Genomic DNA, 22,249 nt, shown 5'->3' with positions numbered 1-22,249 from the left:
CAATTTTCCTAGAAACTCTACCTCATTGAATTTCTGATGGCTACACCATATAAAACACCCTCTATGAGCAGATTCAATAGACAATTCAACAGATCCTTAATGAACAAAGGGTAATTATACAAAAATAGATTTATATCATTTTAGCCTAACCAGGCAGAGGCGCAGTGGATAGAGCGTTGGACTGGGGTGCGGAGGACCCAAGTTCGAGACCCCGAGGTTGCCAGCTTAATCGCGGGCTCATCTGGTTTGAGTAAAGCTTGGACCCAAGGTCACTGGCTTGAGCAAGGGGTCACTCTGTCTGCTGTAGCCCCCTGGTCAAGGCACATATGAGAAAGCAATCAATGAACAACTAAGGTGTCACAATGAAAAACTAATGATTGATGCTTCACATCTCTCTCCGTTCCTGTCTGTCTGTCCCTGTCTATCCCTCTCTCTGACTCTTTCTCTCTCTGTAAAAACAAAACAAAATAACAAAAATAGATTTATGTCATTTTAAAGAAAAAAGACTGTTTTCTTAAACAAGAGGGTGCCTAAAAATTTTTTTTAATTAAATTTATTGGGGTAGTAGATAAATAATAATATTTTTAAATATTTTTTATTAATTTTAGGTAAAGGAGAAAGAGGAAAAGGCAGAGGAGAAGAGTGGGAAGCGTCAAGTCGTCGTTGTTCTCTGTGCGTGCCTTCAGCAGGCAAGCAGGTTTTGAAATGGCGACCTCTGCGTTTCTGGTCATCGATAGTTTAGTCACTGTGCCATCACAGGTGAGACATTTTTTAAATACTTATATAAATTTCATGTGTACAACTTTATACTACAAAACCTGCTGAGTCTGTGGTAAGCTCACTGCCTACAGTCTAGTCCCCTCCTGTCACCATGTGTTTGACCCCATTTCCCTCCTCCTCTGGGGGCTGCCACTGAGATTCATCTATTTGAGTTTGTTTTTTGTTTTTTCTATTTGTGGCTTTTTTGTGTGTGGCAGAGACAGAGGGAGTCAGAGAGGGACAGACAGACAGGAAGGGAGAAAGATGAGAAGCATCAGTTCTTCGTTGCAGCACCTTAGTTGTTTCTCAATTGATTTCTCATATGTGCCTTGACCGGGGGCTACAGCAGAGCGAGTGACCCCTTGCTCAAGCCAGCGACCTTGGGCTCAAGCTGGTGAGCCTTGCTCAAACCAGATGAGCTCGCACTCAAGTAGATAACACATGCTGGCAACCTCAGGGTCTCGAACCTGGGTCCTCCACATCCCAGTCAGATGTTCTATCCACTGTGCCACCGCCTGTCAGGCTGTTTGTGGCTTTTTATTTATATTTCTCACTTGAGTGAAATGTCAGCATGTGTTATCTACTTGCTTATTAAAATCCTTCTCTGTGAGATCATATAGTTCTTTTAAAATTCTTCTTATTGATTTTAGATTTTTTTTTAAATTTTTTATTTATTCATTTTAGAGAGGAGAGGGAGAGACAGAGAGAGAGAGAGAGAGAGAGAGAGAGAGAGAGAGGAGAGACAGAGAGAGAGAAGGGGGGAGAAGCTGGAAGCATCAACTCCCATATGTGCTTGACCAGGCAAGCCCAGGGTTTCGAACCGGCGACCTCAGCATTTCCAGGTCGACGCTTTATCCACTGCGCCACCACAGGTCAGGCTTCTTATTGATTTTAGAGAGATAAATGGACAGAGTGTAAAATATTAGTTCATTGTTCCACTTACTTATGCATTCATTATCTGTGCCCTTACCAGGGACTGAAGGAGAATAGTGGTGAATGAGAAGGACGGTCAACATACCAAGTGACCTGGCCAAGGCCAAAGTCACCTTGTTCTAAAAATCACATGAGACTCAAATACCTTCAAGGTTGTAATGTCCATTGAGAGAGATCTATCTACATACCTCTTCCCAGATTTCAGTGTCTCCAATTCTTCATTCATGTGTCTCTCTAGTCCCGGATCATTGATGCAAAATATTAACCTGAGTCCATGAATCACTGTGTCCAAACATACCTGGTCATCTGTCCTCCAAGCGGAGAGGGGCTGAGGGGCAATGCCCCAAACTCTGCCCATTGTGACAGTTCCCCTCGCCCACTGTCCTGCAGGAATGTCCCCAGAGGGTCTGTCCTGCTGCGGCTTCCCACTTCCTGCTGTCTCACTGACTCCTGCTGGGTTCTCTGTCAGCCAGGACACGCCTTCCACTCCTTCATTCTGTCAACATGGAGCTCCCCATGAGTCCTGGGGTAATGCGGAAAGACAGACCGCTTGCAGAGCAGGAAGGACTGATGGTGATGGGGCCACAGCTTATACAACTGATTCATGCCTGCAGGGTCCTCCCAGGCTGGGTCATGTGTGCCCCACTTCACATGGATGCTGTATCTTCCTGTGCATGGACACCTCTATGACTCCATGGGTGATGTCACACCCAGGACACAATGGACAGCTCAGGTTGCATGGTAACTTGGTGGCCCATGGTGAAGCATTTCCTTTTTGAAACCAAGGAAATCCTTTGGGACAAATCACAGTCCATTTGAGGGATGATGACAGATCATTTCCCTGAATGTTTTATCTCTGATGTAAAACTGTTTTGCATAGGAGGGAGAAGAAACCCACCTGTGATGCCCAGATGGGCCTCAGCCAGAGCCTGGAACTCCTGTGTCCCCACAGGTCCCTGAAGAGCCAGGATCCCTGTGGAGCTGTGTCCTCTGCAGTGACTTCCTGCCCAGCTCTCTACACCCCAGTGAACTGTGAGTGTGACGTTCACCAGCCTCTGGTCAGGGTTCTGCTGTGTCCCTGTGACTCAGGAGGAATGAAAATTTGGATGGTTTAATGCCCTGTGGTCAGTTCACTACAAGGTTCTTGGTAGTGACACTGAAGAGACAGAGGAGGAGACACTTAGACGCTGGTATTCTGGGTGGAGAGGATTTTAGAGGTTGGGTGGTGGTACAAACACTTGACTTGAAAACTAGGACAAGAGCAGTTCCTCCAGTGTCACTAGCATTGGTGGTGACAGCAAGACCTTGGAAGAAAACTTGGAGGGTCTACACTGTCGTCCACTCCAGGACATGCTAAAGCTCCAAACAGAATCCCTTCCTGCAAATGGAAGGTCTAGATCATCATCTCTGAAGCAGTAGTAAATAGGTAACAGAGCAACTTGTACCACTTCCGGGACCTGGTACCATGCCCTTCTTTTCCTGGTTCCAAATAAAAATGAGCAGCATTCCAAGCCCCACCATAAACGTGCAGGACTCTCCTGTCACCTGAGGAATGTGTGACCTCTCACATCCAGAGCCCACGGGGACTGTGCCCCCATCATGGTTGTATGAGGACCGGATGCTCGAAATTATCCTTGACCTTCACAGTTACCTGTCCTGCTCAATCCCTCTGGACCCATAAATGTTTCACTGAGGGAGAAGAGCCCTGAAGTTTGCACAGATTTATTCTGCATGTAATGACCCTCCACGTGCATAAACAAGTCTGTTCTCACACTCCAGGTCCCGTCAGCACATCGTCCTTGCAATGGAGCAGTGGGAGGGACGTCCTGTGGGTGGACAAGGAAGTCAGAGCTCTGCAGATGAGACAGAGACCCGGACTGTGGAGGTGATGTCCCCTGGGGTGAGGGTGAGTGTGTGCTGGCCAGGCCGCTGAGAGGACGCAGCTCTGAGTGAGCTTTGGGTACAAGTGGAACCAAGGCCATTGTCCAGAACCGTTGGTGGTGATGGCGAGCAGGGGATGTGTGAGCTTGCTCAAGCTGTGAGGCCTTGTTGGTGCAGCAGCAGGGGGAGTCACCTGCAGGTAGAGTTTGCAGTATCGCTGCTGTTGTCTAACTTACTGCTTTATCTTTTCTCCTCCCACAGGACAGAGCTGACTGAGGCTGCACAGGGCATCAGCGTTGCTGCGTCTTCGAACCCTTAATGGAGCTCAGATCGCACAGTCCACCCGGTTGTGTGATCAGGGTCTGACTTAGTATTTCCCCAGGTGTGGGTGGTGCTGGTGGCCTCTGTTTAGTCTCTCCCAGCACAGTAGTCTCAGTCCTCAGCGACCCCGTGGGGGGATGCTCAGCTGCTATGTCCTATGTGAGGTATGCATGCTAGGTCTGGGGACAACCGCAGGCTGACCTGACTGACCCAGTGGACGCACTGCAAGGGGGAGGCTTGAGCTGACCCTCCACTGGTCACCCGGCCCTCTGAGGGCCCTACTCTGAGTGTCAGGTCATGGGGACACTTTGGGTCTGGGATGTTTTATGTCAGTTCAGCACCACTGTACTGTCACCCCTAAACTGAAGCTATGGGACACTTGGGGACAGACTTCAGGTAAGAGAAACCATATAGTTTGTTGTATTCTGTTTGGGCCCTTCCTCAAGTACAGCTTGTTTACACTACATTTGAGGGATTCTGGGTGTGCAGACTGGCTCAGGTCTGGGAATTGGTTAATGCACGGATGACATACACTTATATCAGGTCACACTATTATCCATTTCACCTAGAACATTCTGTTTGTACAGGTCAAGTGAGAATAGAGCACACTTGTTACCTTTCACTCCTGGGAGCACCGTGGTTAATGAGCCGACACCATAGGTCGGGGCCATCAGACTGATGTGGGGCTGCTCTGACTTCGCTGTCTGTTAGAGGACCAGACCCACCGAGAGACAGCAGGGTGAACAAGGACCCTTGGCCTCTGCCACTCCACAGTGCAGTAACTCTCATACTTAGAATTTCTCAGTGGATAGCCGTGTTCCCACAGTAAGTTCTGGTCTTCAGAGCAGAGTGATCATGGAGCTCTTCAAAGATGTCTGTGGTTTTCTCTAAATTGTCACAATATAGGGGTGTCACTCATTATGTGGGTGACAGGTATGTCTTCTGTTTGCTCTCTGATGTGTGAATAGGACTTAGATGATGGACCCACTCTAACCTTTCAGTTTCTGAAAGCTTATTTTTATTTTTTAGAGCAAGAGAGGGGTAGGCAGAGGACTGAAAGAGAAGGTGGAGAGAGAGAGGAGAGGCATCACTGTGTAACTGTAGCATTTGAATTGTTCATTGGTTGCTTCTTGTACATGCCTTGACTGGGGAGGCTCCACTGAGCCAGTGACCCCTTGCTCCAGCCAGCAACCCAGGATCATGTTGATGATTCCCTGCTCAAGCCAGCGACCACACGCTCAAGCCAGTGACCGTGCTCACCAGCCAGTGACCTCAGGGTTTTGAAACTGGGACCTCAGCTGCCCAGGTTAACGCTCTGCCCACTGCGCCACCACCCGTCAGGCTCTGCGACATTTTGAATTCCTTCCTCTACCTTCAACCAAGGCAGAGAGGACATTCCCATGTCACTCACAGGGGCCCCTGTGGGATTCATGTTCCTGTCAACCCTGCCAGCAGGTTTCCCATCAATCAGCATTGCCACACAGCCCATAGTTTCCTGCGTGTATAAATCACAGAAATCACCTGGTTCCTGCAGGGCGTAGCACACCTGCTCAAGTGCTGCCCTCTCTCTCTCTCTCTCACCTTCAGGTTTCTGCTGGGACTGAAAGTCTAGTCCAGGCTGCAGCTGCCACAGGAGAGGTCACCCCCTTCTCACCCTTGTGTTTTCCCTCTGGGACATCACCCCAGTTTCTGACAAGTCCTGAGTTATTCTATACTTTTCTCCAATATCTGGTTATCACTCTCCAAATAAACTTTTCCATTTTTCTCCCTTCGGGCTTAGAACCATTGAAAACAAAACTGCTTTTTTTCAGAAGCCCTGCAAGGTGAACGTGGATTCTGTGAATGGGTCCTCTAGGTCTTTCCCACAGTGGTCGTGAGTCACTAACTCGTGTCTGCGGCTTGTGGTCCACTCAGAACTGTCAGATCATCTATGCCGTCACCACAGACATTTATCCTGCAAACAAGGAAATATGTTAGATTTCCACAGCAGTTCTCACTCCACTGTCTAGTGACACTTTAGCCCAATCTCTGTAAGCTTTCTGGACTGCCTACTCTCCAGAGTCAGAAAATATTTTTAAACTAATTTTATGTTTCTTCAATTTTCCTAGAAACTCTACCTCATTGAATTTTGAATGGCTACACCATATAAAACACCCTCTATTAGCAGATTCAATAGACAGGTCTGACCTGTGGTAGTGCAGTGGATAAAGCGGCGACCTGGAAATGCTGAGGTCGCCAGTTCAAAACCCTGGGCTTGCCTGGTCAAGGCACATATGGGAGTTGATGCTTCCAGCTCCTCCCCCCCTTCTCTCTCTCTGTCTTTCCTCTCTCTCTCTCTGTCTCTCCCTCTCCTCTCTAAAATGAATTAAAAAATTTTTTAAAAATTAGACAATTCAACAGATCCTTAATGAACAATGGGTAATTATACAAAAATAGATTTATATCATTTTAGCCTAACCAGGCAGTGGCGCAGTGGATAGAGCGTTGGACTGGGATGCGGAGGACCCAAGTTCCAGACCCTGAGGTTGCCAGCTTAATCGCGGGCTCATCTGCTTTGAGTAAAGCTTGGACCCAAGGTCACTGGCTTGAGCAAGGGGTCACTCGGTCTGCTGTAGCCCCCTGGTCAAGGCACATATGAAAAAGCAATCAATGAACAACTAAGGTGTCACATAGAAAAACTAATGATTGATGCTTCTCATCTCTCCTCGTTCCTGTCTGTCTGTCGCTGTCTATCCCTCTCTCTGACTCTTTCTCTCTCTGTAAAAACAAAACAAAATAACAAAAATAGATTTATGTCATTTTAAAGAAAAAAGACTATCTGTTTTCTTAAACAAGAGGGCGCCTAAAAAATTTTTTTAATTAAATTTATTGGGGTATTAGGTAAATAATAATATTTTTAAATATTTTTTTATTAATTTTAGGTAAAAGAGAAAGAGGAAAAGGCAGAGGAGAAGAGTGGGAAGCGTCAAGTAGTTGTTGTTCTCTGTGCGTGCCTTGAGCAGACAAGCAGGTTTTGAACCGGCGACCTCTGCGTTTCTGGTCATCGACAGTTTAGTCACTGTGCCACCACAGCTGAGACATTTTTTAAATAATTATACAAATTTCATGTGTACAACTTTATACTACAAAACCTGCTTACTCTATGGTGAGCTCACTGCCCACAGTCTAGTCCCCTCCTGTCACCATGTGTTTGACCCCATTGCCCACTCTGTTTCCCCCCATTTCCCTCCTCCTCTGGGGGCTGCCACTGAGATTCGTCTATTGGAGTTTGGTTTTTGTTTTTTCTATTTGTGGCTTTTTTGTGTGTGGCAGAGACAAAGAGAGTCAGAGAGGGACAGACAGACAGGAAGGGAGAGAGATGAGAAGCATCGGTTCTTCGTTGCAACACCTTAGTTGTTCATTGATTAATTTCTCATATGTGCCTTGACCGGGGGGCTACAGCAGAGCGAGTGACCCCTTGCTCAAGCCAGCGACCTTGGGCTCAAGCTTGTGATCCTTGCTCAAACCAGATGAGCTCACGCTGAAGTAGATAACACATGCTGGCAACCTCAGGGTCTCGAACCTGGGTCCTGCACATCCCACTCCGATGTTCTATCCACTGTGCCACCGCCTGGTCAGGCTGTTTGTAACTTTTTATTTATATTTCTCACTTGAGCGAAGTGTCAGCATGTGTTATCTACTTGCTTATTAAAATCCTTCTCTGTGAGGTAATATAGTTCTTTTAAAATTTTTCTTATTGACTTTAGAGAGATGAATGGACAGAATGTAAAATATTAGTTCATTGTTCCACTTATTTATGCATTCATTATCTGTGCCCTTACCAGGGACTGAAGGAGAATAGTGGTGAATGAGAAGGATGCTCAACCATCCAAGTGACCTGGCCAAGGCCAAAGTCACATTGTTCTAAAAATCACATGAGACTCAAATACCTTCAAGGTTTTCATGTCCATTGAGAGAGATCTATCTACATACCTCTTCCCAGATTTCATTGTCTCCAATTCTTCATTTATGTGTCTCTCTAGTCCCGGATCATTGATGCAAAATATTAACCTGAGTCCATGAATCACTGTGTCCAAACAAACCTGGTCATCTGTCCTCCAAGCAGAGAGAGGCTGAGGGGCAATGCCCCAAACTCTGCCCATTGTGACAGTTCCCCTCGCCCACTGTCCTGCAGGAATGTCCCCAGAGGGTCTGTCCTGCTGCGGCTTCCCACTTCCTGCTGTCTCACTGACTCCTGCTGGGTTCTCTGTCAGCCAGGACACGCCTTCCACTCCTTCATTCTGTCAACATGGAGCTCCCCATGCGTCCTGAGATAATGCGGAAAGACAGACCCCTTGCAGAGCAGGAAGGACTGATGGGGATGGGGCCACAGCTTATATAACTGACCTGTGCCTGCAGGGTCCTCCCAGGCTGGGTCATGTGTGCACCACTTCACATGGATGCTGTATCTTCCTGTGCATGGACACCTCTATGTCTCTGTGGGTGAAGTCACACCCAGGACACAATGGACAGCTCAGGGTGCATGGTAACTTGGTGGCCCATGGTGAAGCATTTCCTTTTTGAAACCAAGGAAATCCTTTGGGACAAATCATAGTCCATTGGAGGGATGATGACAGATCATTTCCCTGAATGTTTTATCTCTGATGTAAAACTGTTTTGCATACGAGGGAGAAGAAACCCACCTGTGATGCCCAGATGGGCCTCAGCCAGAGCCTGGCACCCCTGTGTCCCCACAGGTCCCTGCAGAGCCAGGGTCCCTGGGGAGCTCTGTCCTCTGCAGTGACTTCCCGCCCAGCTGTCCACACCCCGGTGAACCGTGAGTGTGACGTTCACCGGCCTCTGGTCCGGGTTCGGCTGTGTCCCTGTGACTCAGGAGGAAGGAACACACTGAGGGTTTGCAGCCCTGCGGTCAGTTCTCCACGTGGTTCTCAGTCATGACACTGAAGAGACAGAGGAGGCTGCTATTCTGGGTGGAGATGGCTTTAGAGATTCAGTGATGGTCCCACATTGTGGGAATATTTTCAAGAAAGAACTTTTTGACAAATTTGACTCAAAAAAGAACAAAGGCCAAGAGTTGTTTCTCAAGAGCACATTACTAATTGGCGGATGCCAACCTTGAGCACCTGCACTGATTCATCTCAGGTTTCCTGAGGCTGCAAACAGGGACAGTCCTGGGACCATCGCGTCTGCAGCAGTAGATGACTCAGGTCACAGAGCAGCTAGTTCCACAGCCCAGACGGGATACTGAGCCCTCCCCTTCTCTGGGTCCAACTCAAAATGAGCAGCTATTCAGGTCCCACCATAAATATGCAGGAGTCACACGCTCACTGAGGAATGTGCCGCCTCTCACATCCAGAGCCCACGGGGCTGTGCCTCCATCATGGTTGTACAAGGGCCGGGTGCTCCTAGTTGTCCTTTACCTTGACAGTGACCTGTCCTGCTCAATCCCTCCGGACCCATAAAAATTTCACTGACGGGCTCTGTCCGGTTGGCTCAGTGGTAGAGTGTCGGCCTGGCATGCAGAAGTCCTGGGTTCGATTCCTGGCCAGGGCACACAGGAGAGGCACCCATCTGCTTCTCCACCCCTCCCCCTCTCCTTCCTCTCTGTCTCTCTCTTCCCCTCCCGCAGCCAAGGCTCCATTGGAGCAAAGTTGGCCCGGGCGCTGAGGATGACTCTGTGGCCTCTGCCCCAGGCGCTAGAATGGCTCTGGTTGCAACAGAGCAACACCCCAGATGGGCAGAGCATCGCCCCCTGGTGGGCGTGCCAGGTGGATCCCTGTCGGGTGCATGCGGGACTCTGTCTGACTGCCTCCCTGTTTCCAACTTCAAAAAAGAAAAAGAAAAAATTTCACTGAGGGAGAAAAACCATGAATTTTATACAGATTTATTCTGCAGGTAATGACAGTCCACGTGCACAAACAAGCCTGTTCTCACACTCCAGGTCCCGTCAGCACATCGTCCTTGCCATGGATCAGTGGGAGGGACGTCCTGTGGGTGGACAAGGAAGTCAGAGCTCTGCAGATGAGACGGAGACCCGGGCTGTGGAGGTGATGTGCCCTGGGGTGAGGGAGAGTGTGTACTAGCTGGGCGGCTTAGAGGACGCAGCTCTGAGTGAGCTTTGGGTACAGGCGGAGCCAAAGCCATTGTCCAGAACCGTTGGTGCTGATGGTGAGTATGGGATGTGTGAGGCCTTGTTGGTGCAGCAGCAGTGGGAGTCACCTGCAGTAAGATTTGCAGTAATTCACTGCCATTTACCAAGTTGCTGCCTTATTTTCTTCTCCTCCCACAGGACAAACAAAGAGCTGAGTGAGGATGAGGAGGGCATCAGCATTCCTGCATCTTCACACCCTGGGTGGAGCTCAGATCTCCGCAGTCGTCCAGGTGCGTGGTCCAGCCTCTGACTCCCTGTTTTCCCAGGTGTGGGCAGTTCCGACGGCCACTGTGGTCCAGCCTCTGACTCCCTGTTTTCCCAGGTGTGGGCAGTGCTGACGGCCACTGTGGTCCAGCCTCTGACTCCCTGTTTTCCCAGGCGTGGGCAGTGCTGACGGCCACTGTGGTCCAGCCTCTGACTCCCTGTTTTCCCAGGTGTGGGCAGTGCTGACGGCCACTGTGGTCCAGCCTCTGACTCCCTGTTTTCCCAGGTGTGGGCAGTGCTGACGGCCACTGTGGTCCAGCCTCTGACTCCCTGTTTTCCCAGGTGTGGGCAGTGCTGACGGCCACTGTGGTCCAGCCTCTGACTCCCTGTTTTCCCAGGCGTGGGCAGTGCTGACGGCCACTGTGGTCCAGCCTCTGACTCCCTGTTTTCCCAGGCGTGGGCAGTGCTGACGGCCACTGTTCGTCTCTCCCAGCACGGTGGCGTCCGTCTTAAGTGACCCCGTATAGGGACTCTCAGCTGTTATGTCTACCTCAGTTGCCCACACTGCGTCTAGAGGACAAACCACAGGATAGACTCAGGTCCCAGTGGGCGGACTACAAATTGAACTGAGCTAAACCTTTATCAATCAGCTGACCCTCAAAGCCTCTACTCTGTGACTGAGGTTGGGATCACTGTCCTATTATGGATCTCCTGTAAGCAATGTCCATTCAGAACCAGTGGCCTAGCCTGATCAGGCGGTGGTGCAGTGGATAGAGCGTCAGACTGGGATGTGGAGGACCCAGGTTCAAGACCCCGAGGCTGCCAGCTTGAGCGCGGGCTCATCTGGTTTGAGCAAAGCTCACCAGCTTGGACCCAAAGTTGCTGAATTGAGTAAGGGTTCACTCGGTCTGCTGAAGGCCCATGGTCAAGGCACATATGAGAAAGCAATCAATGAACAACTAAGGTGTCACCACTAAAACTGATGATTGATGCTTCTCATCTCTCTTCATTCCTGTCTGTCCCTATCTATTTCTTTCTCTGTCTCTCTCTCTCTATCTCTGAAAAAGAAAAAAAAAAGAAGCAGTGGCCTATAGTCCCTGAATAAAGCTAACCAGTGTGTCCATTGGGGACACATTGAAGTAAGATAAACACACTTTTGGTCGCATGTTGGGGATCTTTCTCAAGTAGGTCTTGTCCTCCCTTCAGACAGGTGGTTCTGGGTGTGTGTACTGGCCCAGGTCTGAGAATTGCTAACTGGGTGTTGAGTACATTCTTGTCAAGTACATTTCACCTAGATTCATTTCACTTATACAGGTCAAGGGAGAATTGAGAGGCTTGCTGGCTCTCTCACTCCTGGGAGCTCCGTGGTTAATGAGCCAACACCGTAGGTTGGGGCCATCAGACTGATGTGGGGCTGCTCTGACGTTGCTGTCTGTTAGAGGACCAGACCCACCAAGAGACTGCAGGGTGAACAAGGACCCTTGGCCTCTGCCACCCCAGAATGCAGTTACTCCTGTCGTATTTAGAGTTATTGAGTGGCTATAGTTTCTACTGCAAGATCTGGTCTTCAAAGAAGAGTGATCAAGGAGCTCTTTAAAGATGCTAATTATTTCCTCTAAAATTTATCTTTCAATATGTGGGTGAAGGATGTTTCTTGTGTGTTTCTTCTTTACCCAGAGTGGTAAGTAGCACTGAGAAGAGAGACCCACTCTAACATTTCAGTCTCTCAAAGATTTAGATTCCTTCCTCTACCTTAAACCAAGGATGTGTGGGCCCTGGCCGATTGGCTCAGTGGTAGAGCGTCACCCTGGCGTGCAGAAGTCCCGGGTTAGATTCCCGGCCAGGGCACACAGGAGAAGCGCCCATCTGCTTCTCCACCCCTCCCCCTCTCCTTCCTCTCTGTCTCTCTCTTCCCCTCCCGCAGCCGAGGCTCCATTGGAGCAAAGTTGGCCCAGGCGCTGAGGATGGCTCCATGGCCTCTGCCTCAGGCACTAGAATGGCTCTGGTCACAACAGAGCGACGCCCCAGATGGGCAGAGCATCGCCCCCTGGTGGGAATGCCGGGTGGATCCCGGTCCGGCGCATGCGGGAGTCTGTCTGACTGCCTCCACGTTTCCAGCTTCAGAAAAATACAAAAAAAAGAAAAAGAAAAAGAAACCAAGGATGTGTGTACATGCTCATGTCACTCATCGTCAGCCATTGTGGGATCCATGTTTCAGCCAAATATGCCAACAACCTGATGGAGCCCAATCAGGACCTTCATCCTCATCCAACCTTGTTTCCCTCCCACCATCATCCCCCAGCATTCAGCGTCCCTCCCATATTCCATAGTGTCCTGCTTGAATAAATGACACATCTCATATAGTTCTTCCAGAGTGTAGCACACTCGCTCAAGGGTCACACTTTGTCCCTCACCTTTGGGTTTCTGCCGGGACTGAGTCTAGTCAAGGTGGCAGCTGCCACAGGAGATGTCACCAGTATTCTTACCTTTGTGTGTTCTCTCTTGCACAATTTCTTGATTCATGACAAATCCTGAATTGTTCTGGTTTTCTTTAACATCTGGTTACAACTCTCAAATTAACCTTTCTCTTTTTCTTAAATTCACTTAGTTTATTGAGTCTTGAACTTTAGAGAAGTGTGTGTGTGTGTGTGTGTGTGTGTGAGAGAGAGAGAGAGAGAGATAGAGAGAGAGAGGGATAGAGAGGGACAGGCAGACGGAAAGGGAGTGAGATGAGAAGCATCAATTCTTTGTTGCAGCATCTTAGTTGTTCATTGATTGCTTTCTTTTATTTTTTTAAAATTTTTTTTTAATTTATTTATTCATTTTTTAGAGAGGAGAGGGAGAGACAGAGAGGAGAGACAGAGAGAGAGAAGGGGGGAGGAGCTGGAAGCATCAACTCCCATATGTGCCTTGACCAGGCAAGCCCAGGGTTTCGAACTGGCGACCTCAGCATTTCCAGGTCGACGCTTTATCTACTGCGCCACCACAGGTCAGGCCATTGATTGCTTTCTCATATGTGCCTTGACCCAGGGGACTAGAGCAGAGCGAGTGACCCCTTGCTCAAGACAGCAGCCTTGGGCTCAAGATGGTGAGCCTTGATCAAACCAGAAGAGCCCACGTTCAACCCAGTGACCTCAGGGTTTCGAACCTGGGTCCTCTGCGTTCCAGTCTGATGCTCTATCCTCTGACCCACCTCCTAGTCAGGCTCACATTCACCTTTCCATGTTTTTCTCTTGTGGCTCGGACCCACTGAGGACGACATGACACTCTGCCTCCCTGAAGCTCTTCAGGGTGAGCCTGGACTCTCTCAGGGTCTTCAGGGTCCCCGCCGCAGTGGCTGTGAGTCACTAACTCATGTCTGCTGTTGTGGACCACCCAGAACTGTCAGATCATCTGTGTCATCATCAACGACATTTAAACTGTAAAGCTAGGAAACAGATTAGATTGTCGCAGCTGTTCTTGCTCCACCATCTAGTGATGCTTTAACCCCATATCTATACATTTTCCTGACTGGCTACCCTCCAGAATCAGAAATATTTTTTTAAACTATTTTTTTTCTATTTTCACAGCCTCCCTTTCTCATTAAATGTCTTATGGCTACACCATGTAGAACACCTTCTACGACCAGGTTCAAGAGACAACTCACCAGATCCTTGATGAACAAAAGGTAACTCTACAAACCATTTACGCTTTTTTTAAAAAAAGAAGAATGTCTGCTTATGAACAACAGGGGACTACCAAACGGGTTGTGTTTTGTTTTGTCATTAAGTGTATTGGGGCAACACTGGTTAATGATCTCACATAAATTTCACGTGTACAACCTGATAATACAAATCTGCCTGTTCTATTGTAAGCTCGCCACCAAAGTCTAGTCTTCTCCCACCGTGGTGTCTTTGACCCCGTTTTCCTGCCCGTTTGATTTCCTTTTTCCGGTGACCACCATTCCATTGTCTGCCTCTCTGAGTCTGTTTTTATTTTTGTGTGTTTGTTTGTTTGATTGTGGCTTTTTGTTTATACTCCTCACATGAGGTCAAGGATAGAATGTGTCATTTTATTCACATGACGATTGAAATCCTCCTCTGCAAGGTCACAGTATGATAAGCATCACGGGACACGGATTTCCTCAGGGATTTTTTGTGGGTTTTTTTGTGGGGGTTTTTTTGTCCACTGAGATCTATGCACGTACCTCTTTCTCAGATTTCACTGTCAGCATATTTTCAATCATGTTTTTTGTTTGGGGTGTTTTTTTGTTTTTTTTGTTTGTTTTTTTTTTAATCTCTTGACCATTGACCCAGATCATTGACAAGAGTCAATGTATCAGCAGATACATGCCTATGTGGCCATTTTTCCATTCAGCTGAGATGAAGGATGCAGTGAGCTGCCTGAAACTCTGCCCACCGTAGTGGTTCACGTTCTCCACTATCCTTCACACGTGTCCACAGGGTGTGTCGTGTTGTAGCCGTCCACTTCCTGGTGCTGCCTCCGTATCATGCTAGCCTATCTGAGTACCAAGCCTGGTCTTGCCTTCATTTGTCACCTGTTTATCAGGAGCTTCCCCTGAGGCCACAAGTACAGGCTAAGAGAGAGAGTGAGTGGGAGAGAGAGAAATAAAAAGATGGCTTGTATAGCAGAGGGGACCAAGGGCATTCGAGTCACTACATTTTATATAACTTAGTTGTGTCTCTGTGTCTACCCAAGTCCAATCACACGTGTTCCCCTTTCATTTGATGATGGAGTCTTCCTTTGCATGGCCAACTTCGTGAGCCCACTGTCAGATAACACCCAGGTCATAATGGACTGGTCATGTGGCCTGAAGTAGCCCAGGGAGAGACACCTCACAATTTTCTTGCAAAATGTCCAGATTCACTCTTGTCAAGGGGAGTTATCCAGTTGGACACTGCGACCATGAGGACAACAATCCTTACGTGGTTGGGTTCACCACCTTAGCACCTGAAGAAAGGGAGCACAAGAAACATTTCTAGGCCCTGGCCGGTTGGCTCAGTGGTAGAGCGTCGGCCTGGCGTGCAGGAGTCCTGGGTTCAATTCCCGGCCAGGGCACACAGGAGAAGCACCCATCTGCTTCTCCACCCCTCCCCCTCTCCTTCCTCTCTGTCTCTCTCTTCCCCTCCCGCAGCCAAGGCTCCATTGGAGCAAAGATGGCCCGGGCGCTGGAGATGGCTCCTTGGCCTCTGCCCCAGGCGCTAGAGTGGCTCTGGTCGCAACAGAGCAACCCCCCCAGATGGGCAGAGCATCGCCCCCTGGTGGGCGTGCCGGGTGGATCCCGGTTGGGCGCATGTGGGAGTCTGTCTGACTGCCTCCCTGTTTCCAGCTTCAGAAAAATACAAAAAAAAAATTTTTTTAAAGAAACATTTCTAAATTAAACTACAAGTCTTTGTAGGCAGAGATGTATTTATCATTTTTTAGAATTAAATTGTTGAGGTGACATTTACTATGTTCATACAGATGTGTGATTCTGTGAAACACCCTCTGTATGCTGCAGGTTATTTATCTTGATTAGTGCACCGTCACCTTGGTTATATCCTTTGACCTCACGGGCACGTATGTAGTCCACCTTTGTATAATGTCCTTCCATTACTCCAATAAGTATATGCCACTTAATACTCTGTTGCCTCTTTGAGTCAAATTCATCATCCATTTCCTAGTCTGTGAAAATCAAGACAGGTGCTTTTTATTTTAAAAATTTTTTTGTATGTTTGTATTTTTCCAAAGTTGGAAATGAGGAGGCAGTCAGACAGACTCCCACATGCGCCTGACCGGGATCCACCCGGCACGCCCACCAGGGGCGATGCTCTGCCCATCCGGGGCGTCGCTCTGTTGCGACCAGAGCCATTCTAGCGCCTGAGGCAGAGGCCAAGGAGCCATCCTCAGCGCCCGGGCCATCTTTGCTCCAATGGAGCCTTGGCTGCGGGAGGGGAAGAGAGAGACAGAGAATAAGGAGGGGGGAGGGGTGGAGAAGCAGATGGGTGCTTCTCCTGTGTGCCCTGACTGGGAACCGAACCCGGGACTCCTACACGCCAGGCCGATGCTCTACCACTGAGGCAACCGGCCAGGGCTAAATATTTTTAATTCAAATGATACAATTCATTGTAAAGAAATTAATATCAGCTCTGACCTAACAGCTCAGTTGGTTAGAGCATCATCCCAAAACACAGAGGTTGACTGTTCAATCCCCAATCAGAGCACATATAAGAACAGATCAATGTCCCTGTCTCTCTATCTCTCTCTCCCTCACCCTTCCTCTCTCATCAAAATCAATAAATAAATAATTTTTTAAAAAGAGTAAAAAAAGAAGAAATTAAAATCAACTTGGTGTGGTGAACACACAATGCACTATACAGATGACATCTTTTTTTTTTTATATATATATTTTTCTGAAGCTGGAAATGGGGAGAGACAGTCAGACAGACTCCCGCATGCGCCTGACCGGGATCCACCCGGCACGCCCACCAGGGGGCGATGCTCTGCCCCTCCGGGGCGTCGCTCTGCCGCGACCAGAGCCACTCTAGCGCCTGGGGCAGAGGCCAAGGAGCCATCCCCAGCGCCCGGGCCATCTTTGCTCCAATGGAGCCTGGGCTGCAGGAGGGGAAGAGAGAGACAGAGAGGAAGGAGGGGAGGGGGTGGAGAAGCAAATGGGCGCTTCTCCTGTGTGCCCTGGCCGGGAATCGAACCCGGGTCCCCCCGCACGCCAGGCCGATGCTCTACCGCTGAGCCAACTGGCCAGGGCCCAGATGACATCTTAATGGAATTGTACCCCTGAAACCTATATAACTTCACTAATCAAGGTCACCCCAATAAATTTTAAAAAGAAAGTGAATAAAAATAAAATCTTTAAAAAGAGAAATTAAAATCATTTAGGAATCGATAAAGAACAAATATTGCTTAAAGTCCCACGCATAGATAACCAGTGTTTCCATGTGGTGGGGTTCTTCCGGGGTCCCCAAGGGAACCTTACGTTTGCACCGAGTTGAGAACACCGATGTTCTGAACCTAATTTTATCTCCCATTGAATTTCTGCACATATTTACTACAATATGCTCCTATTGCTGAGCAAGTGTGTTGAATAGTTTGCTGTTACACACCACACCATAACAAAGGTCCCCTGCCCCGTGCTTTCACACCTGGGCAGTGACTTCTACTAGGAGAGTGCAAAGGTAAGATTGTTGAATCAGCTAAGAGGTTTACATTTGGACTCTTCCAACCTGACCACCTTACAAAAAAGGGTTCACTCATATAACCATCCGTGGGTGCCAAATAATAGTATTTATTTCCCTACTATTTTTACCTATATCCAACATAATCTTTTTATTTTTTAAAAGATTTTATTTATTCATTATAGAGAGGGGAGAGAGAGAGACAGAGAGAGAGAGAGAGAGAAGGGGGAGGAGCAGGAAGCATCAACTCCCATATGTGCCTTGACCAGGCAAGCCCAGGTTTTGAACCGGCAACCTCAGTGTTTCCAGGTTGACACTTTATCCACTGCGCCACCACAGGTCAGGCCAACATAATCTTTTTAAATCTTGACCAATCTTTACCTGCCAGTTAGCCTCTTTGGACTGTATTTTCTGCTTCAGTAAAATGAAAAGTATAGAACTTCCATCACTGGGATTTCTTTTTCTTTTCTTTTTTTTTAAGTTTGAGGAGGGAAGATAGTGAGACAGAATCCCACATGTGCCCTAACTGGGATCCACCCAACAACCTCCATCTGGGGATGATGCTAGGACCAACCAAGCTATCCTCAGTGCCTAAGGCCAACACTCGAACCATTTGAGCTACTGGTTGCGAGAGGGGAAGAGAGAGGTGGAGAGAAGCAGATGGTTGCTTTTCCTGTGTGCCCTGATGGGGGATTGAACCTGGGACATCTGCAAGCTGGGCTGATGCTCTATCCAGTGAGCCAGCTGGCCAGGGCCTAAGATTTCTTTAACAAAATTTTTTTCTTATTGATTTTAGAGAGATAGGAAGGGGGAGAGAGAGTAACATCGATTTGTTCTGTAAGTGCCCCGACCAGGGATCAAACTGGCAACCTCTGTGCTTTGAGACAATGTTCAAACCCACGGAGCTATCCAGCCAGGGCTAGAATTTCTGTATTAAATGAGGTTATATAGAGGGAGTGCTTCGGATACTGCCTGCCTCATAAAAGGTTCTCAAGCATATACTCTTTTTCATTTTTATTTGCATCTCTTTGAGTAGTGACGAGATGCAAATACACATTTCCCTGCCTTTGCTGGGAATCCCATCTGGACTCCCTCCCTGAAGTGCCTGTTTGTACACACGGGCCAGTGGGCTGCCTTGCCTTGGTCTTCCGTGAATGGAACATCGATGGCTCTAAATTTTATTTTATTTTATTCACTCTTAGAGAGGAAAGAGAGACAGAGAGGGAGAGAGGAGAGAGAGACAGAGAGAGAGAAGGGGGGAGGAGCTGGAAGCATCAACTCCCATATGTGCCCTGACCAGGCAAGCCCAGGGCTTCGAACCGGCGACCTCAGCATTTCCAGGTCGATGCTTTATCCACTGCGCCACCACAGGTCAGGCGAACATCGATGGCTCTAGATCAGGGATTGGCACAACTTTCCTGGTAAAAATGTTCAGCCAGGCACTGTTTTATTCACCAGCTAGGGTGGCGGTAATCTTTGTCATTAGACGGAAGAGGTTAGACACTGTACAAGGAAGAGATGTTATTTTCCGTTTTGTGTGGTCTCTCATCAGTCTCTTGTAGCATGTCCACTTTTATCCAGGGTCTGCATCTCACAGAAGGCGTGGCTTTCCTAGTGCCAGCTTTTCAGCTGAGCTAGCTTCTCTTCTTCTTTTTTTTTTTTTTTTAATTATTTATTGATTTTTAGAGAAGAAGAAAGGGAGGGAGGAAGGGAGGAAGGAAAAGAGAGAGAGAGGTAGATTTGTTGTTCTACTAATTCATGCATTCCTTGGTTGATTCCTGTATGTGCCCTCACGAGGTATCAAACCCACAACTTTGGCATGTTGAGATGATGCTCTAACCAACTGAGCTACCTGGCCAGGGTAAGGGGGCTTCTTGAGCACTTGCCTTCTGCATTGCATGGCAGTCATCAGCACCTAGTGGTCAGCTGCTTCCTAGAGAACTTCCCTTTAGGTGTTTTCTTTTTTCTTAATGTTTCTTTTATATATTTTAGAGAAAAGGAGAGCAGGAGAGAGACAGGAACATCTGTTCTTATATGTACCCTGACCAGGGTTTGAACTGGCAACCTCTGTGCTTCAGGATGATGCTCTAACCAACTGAGCCATTTGGGCCTCCCCTTAGATGTTTTCATAGTGGTGTGCCAACAATGAGACACCTGCCTGTGAGTACCTTTTCCTGGCAGGTTCCACTGATGCAGCATATGGTGACTCCTGCCTTCCAGTGAACCACTGCCATGAACCCCCTAACAAGATGGATTGCTACACAGTTGTAGTTAAGAAATATTTCAACATTCTCTGTTCAAATGCTTGTGTTATAGCCACCCCCTAACTGGACCTGTGGTGACCAAAAAAATAATAGTGGGTGTGGTACCAAGAGATAAACCCACAAAGGTGAGACTGGCCTGCCGAGACAGTGGTGCAGTGGATAGAGAGGACCCAGGTTCGAAACCGCTGCTGACAGCTTGAGTCCAGGTTCATCTGGTTTGAGCAAGGCTCACCAGCTTGAGCCCAAGGTGGCTGGCTTGAGCAAGGGGTGACTCTGTCTGCTGTAGCCCCCGGTCAAGGCACATGTGAGAAAGCAATCAATGAACAACTAAGGTACTGCAACAAAGAACTGATGCTTCTCATCTCTCTCCCTTCCTGTCTGTCTCTATATGTCCCTCTCTGTGTTTGTGTGCTTCTGTCTCTGTCACACACACACACACACACACAAAAGATGAGACTGAGGGGTTGTTCTAGTCATTGCCATGTGCTTGAGCATGTCCCTGACTCCTTGCCAATGTAAAATGGGACACCCGCCACCTAGGATATGCAGTGCTATCAAAATTAAATAACCATCCATTATTTTAATGTTTCAGTTTAGATCTGCATCAACTTTTCATTTTTTAAAATAGATTTTAGAGAGAGAAAGGAAGGGGGGAGGGAGGGAGAGAGAGAGAAACATCGATTTGTTGTTCCACATTTGTTATTCACACATTTATTAGTTGATTCTTATATGTTCCCTGACCAAGCATTGGACTCGCAACCTTGGTGTTTGGAGGACACTCTTAAGCAACTGACCTACCTGGCTCAGGCTTGAACCTCATTATTTGAACTCCACTGGCTATAGGGCCCCCTCCTCCCTCACCAGCTTGCACTGAGTTCATTCTCCTGCCTCAATGACGCCTTCAAAAAAAACCTGGTTCCCAGAGCTGCTCTCCTCCTTCCCACTTCATTGGATCTTACAAATACAGCAAAAAGAAAAAAATTTTTATCTGTTGCAATCCACAATGTAAGCAGCCAGTGCTCCAAACGGCTCCAAAAAGCATTACTTCCTTATTTCCTTAAATTATTTGGAAGTTGACTTAAAAATTTAACGCAATGACAGAAACCATGGGAACTACAGGAAAGTTAAAGGGGGAGGCAGGGAGTAATCCCTACAGGATAGACCTCCTCGAGTCATATCGAGGCCTGACCTTCAACTATTCCTAGAGTATATTGCCCACGTTGAATTTATTTTTCAAGGCAGGATGTGGACTAATGTTACAAAGTGAAAGAAAAACCGACTCAAAAATTAGCAAATAAGTCCTAGCCCAGGCTGGTCGGTTGATTAAAAAATTATCATTCCCATCCACCCCCCAGGTTGTGGGTTTGAACTCCGGTCAGCAGGGTACAGAGGGATCAGCCAATGAAGGCATAAAGAAGTGGAACAACAAACTGATTTTTTTTTTCTTAATCAGTCAATTTATTTATAATTTTTTTAAAACTTTATTCAATTTTTTTTTTCAGAGAGGAGAGAGAGGGAGAGGGAGGGGGGGTGGAGAAAGAGAAGGGGGGGAGCAGGAAGCATCAACTCCCATTTGTGCCTTGACCAGGCAAGCCCAGGGTTTCAAACCAGCAACCTCGGTGTTCCAGGTTTATCCCACTGCGCCACCACAGGTCAGGTTCAATCAGTCCATTTCAAAAACTTTTTTTTTTTTAAATGAGGCGATGGAAGCCCACCTCGGGCTCCTGAGGCGCGCAGCTGCCCGCTGCAACGCCAGCATTCTGGTTTCTTTGTCTTCAGGTCCACACCCAGTCACTTCCTCTGTGCATGACAGCAGAGGTCACACCGCGGCACTGGTGGCCAAGGTCGCCAGCGCCAGCGTTATTTAATGAAGAACCCATGTTTGAGGGCCAGTTGATTTCCCCCCCCCAAAAAAAATTTTTTTAAATCGGATTATAAGGAAAGTAAGGAAAAGATTCTTTGAAATGTTCTTTTCCCCCAGCTGATTCCATCCCTTCTGAATCACGCTTTGAAAAGGGACGCGTGGGCAGGGGGCGGTGCGAAACATTTTTTTAAGACGCGTGTTTCTGCAGGAACGCGTGGCAAAGAACGTTGTCTCCGGCCCGCCGCGCATGCTCCCTCGGAAATGCCACGTCAGCTTCCGCCTTGGGGGATATCAGAGCTCTGGGTAGCGCGAGAGCCCGGCGGAAATGCGTCATCGGCTGGCGCCGCAGGCTCCCCGCGCGGGGCACTCTGGGAGGGCGACGTCGCGCCTGCGCAGTGCAGCGTGCTCGCCGCCTCCGCTTCCGCGGGACAGTTTTTCCCCCGGGAGCGGAAACCTGCGTTGTTTCCTGTTTGGGGTTTTCTTTGTTTTTGCGTCTAGGATTTACTTTCTTTTTTAGAATTGACTTTTTAAAACGAGAAGGTGCATCTGCATTCTTAGGAACGCCGATATAATGCAGGTTTTTAAAAATAGATTACATAGATTTAATTTTAATTTATTGTGTTGACATGCTTTCCATTATCCCCCTCACTAGAACACCCGCGACCCCTGCAATAATGCAGATTTTTTAAAGACCAGTTCC

At 48.0% G+C, this 22,249-nt stretch overlaps 1 long non-coding RNA gene across 1 annotated transcript in view; it reads left to right on the top strand.

Moving 5' to 3' along the window:
• Positions 1–22,249, top strand: part of LOC136385017 (uncharacterized) — a 120,083-nt gene that overhangs the window by 34,920 nt on the left and 62,914 nt on the right. The window lies entirely within an intron of this gene.

This window comes from Saccopteryx leptura, chromosome 13 (assembly GCF_036850995.1).
Source record: "Saccopteryx leptura isolate mSacLep1 chromosome 13, mSacLep1_pri_phased_curated, whole genome shotgun sequence".
NCBI lineage: Eukaryota > Metazoa > Chordata > Mammalia > Chiroptera > Emballonuridae > Saccopteryx > Saccopteryx leptura.
This window is presented reverse-complemented; position numbering and strand designations above follow the sequence as displayed.